This window comes from Gopherus flavomarginatus (assembly GCF_025201925.1).
Source record: "Gopherus flavomarginatus isolate rGopFla2 chromosome 13 unlocalized genomic scaffold, rGopFla2.mat.asm SUPER_13_unloc_3, whole genome shotgun sequence".
NCBI classification, from domain to species: Eukaryota; Metazoa; Chordata; order Testudines; family Testudinidae; genus Gopherus; species Gopherus flavomarginatus.
This window is the reverse complement of record NW_026114611.1, coordinates 1,500,057-1,502,171: the sequence shown is the minus strand read 5'-3', so window position 1 is coordinate 1,502,171 and position 2,115 is coordinate 1,500,057. Positions and strand designations below refer to the sequence as shown.

The 2,115-nt window shown below is 51.2% G+C and overlaps 1 pseudogene; it reads left to right on the top strand.

Moving 5' to 3' along the window:
• Window positions 1-260: 260 nt before the first annotated feature.
• Window positions 261-464, top strand: LOC127041596 (uncharacterized; annotated as a pseudogene).
• The last annotated feature ends 1,651 nt before the right edge of the window (window positions 465-2,115 follow it).

Here is a 2,115-nt window from a genome sequence, read left to right as displayed (position 1 = left end):
CAGTGGGTGGGTTTATGGAAATTAGGAGTCTAGAGGGGAAACCAGGGAGAGGAAGGCATCTGCAAGACTTGTCTATCTTTGAACAGAATTGTGTGTTAAGGGTTCTTGCTTTGAATTCTTCCACTGGAGTCATTTCGGGGAAGAGAGTCAGTCTCCCGTAGAGTTCCCTAGTTATGGTGTTTGTTGCATGTCTGGGAGCTCGTCCTGGTGAGGTAGAAATGGGTGGGCGCAGGGGTGTGCGTGCATGGCAGAGTGGCAGCATTGTTTCTTGGCTTCCTGGAGCTAAGATCAAAGCATAGTGGCTGTTCTTCTCAGTATAATCTGTGATATGTCTTTGATGTGAGCACTGTGTATTAGCTTGATTTTTAAAAGAAAAGAAAAGAATTAGTGAGAACAGGAGTTTGCTTTGTCTACTCCATGCATGTATCTGGTATTGTAGTGTTTCCAGTAACAGTGTATCTTCTTTAGGAGAAATCTTTCTGGTTAGAAAAACAGAAAAAAGTTAAACCGTGATGATCTTTTTTTTTAAGCAGATTTTTTTTTGAAATAGCAGAAAAATGTGGTATCTTTAGTGTTTTTGTTTCTTTATGATAAACACAATATAGTTACACTTTCTTGGAAGTGTTTTGTGAGTCTGCAGATGTGAGAGGTTCTTCTTTGTTTTGCTAGAGAATTATTTAAGAGGCTGGACTCCTTCTTTCTGCTGCGAGTCTTTTCAACAGTAAGAGGGACAAACGCTTTCTGGACTCTGGGTCTGTTGGGGAGATGGTTGTTTTTTTGTTTTTGTTTTTCTTGGGGTGGGGGCTTGGTAATATTTGAGATTACATGTACATCAACAACTGCACGAGTTACACAGACTTCTCCGTACCCGACCTACGTTCTATGTATCTTGGTTCGTAAGATCGAGACAAGGCACTAGGTGTCGTGCTGCATCCGGCACACAAGGGCCCCAAGCCTGATTTTTTTTCCCCCAAACAGACTGTAATCTAAATGCTAAATAATAATCCTTAACTTCTCATTATTGCCACCCTCACTATTGGAAAATCCCCAAAATCACAACAGTGACTTATAAATCATGAGAATTCTTTGTTTAAAAAATGTAATGTGGGTTCTCTATCTTTCCCTTCCAGTTTTCTGAACCAGGCAAGCTTGAAACTTACTTTTCTAGTGCAGCCAGAGCCCCAGAGAGCAGGAGCCCCCGGCGCCTGGGGCTGGCAGCCAGTGAGGTTCCTCACGGTTGTGTATTCCACACACACTTTGATCTCACCCACCAAGCATCAAGTGTGATCTCCTCAGGCACTAGAACAGCCTTAACATGGAGTCACAGACAGCCCCCTTGGGCACCCCGACTCTAGCTTGCAACCCAGGTGTAGTAGAAGCTGCTGTAACACTCAAACTCTGTATGTCCTTTAGGGCTAACCCTAGCCAAACAGCCGGGATCCCTTGCTTATGCTTAGAAGGCGTGCCATCTCCCTGAAGTCCAAGCAGCATCGGGGGTGGGGACAACAGTTTCTTCCTGACAGAGATTTTTATTCTATTCCCCCAGAGCTCAAACTGATGGGGGCAAGTGTTTGTGCAGGTCTCTGCCTCCTCGTGGGTGTGTGAGGGGGAGCTACGGCCCCTGCTCCAATAGAGGCCGCGCGTGAGAGGGAGAACTACGCTTCCCAGTGTGCACCGGGAGGGGGCGCGTTGCCTGAGCAACCATTCGTCACTTCCACTCTGAGACGGGCCAGGAACTACAACTCCCAGCCTCCCCCGGGGCGCTTCCGTCCTCTCGCGCCCAGGTGAGGGCGGGTCCCTGGGTCAACCTGACACCTCCTGCCCCGCCCCCCAGAGATCCCCGGCCCCGCCCTCCCCAAGCTCCGGGTCCAGGCGCGAACTCTCGTGTCCCGGGGTCTCGGCCTGGCCCCGCCCCCCGCAGCGCGGCGCACCACAGTGCGGTGGGGGCTGCCGGGCGCCTGCTTCTCCCCTGGGCTCGTCTGTGCCGCCCCGATGTGCCCCGCGGGGCTGCCCCCCCCGGGGGGGGCGATGGATGGAGCCCTATGGAAACACGGGGGTGGGCAGGGCTGGGAGCCAGGACTCCTGGGTTCTCCCCCAGCTCGGGGAAGGGAGTGG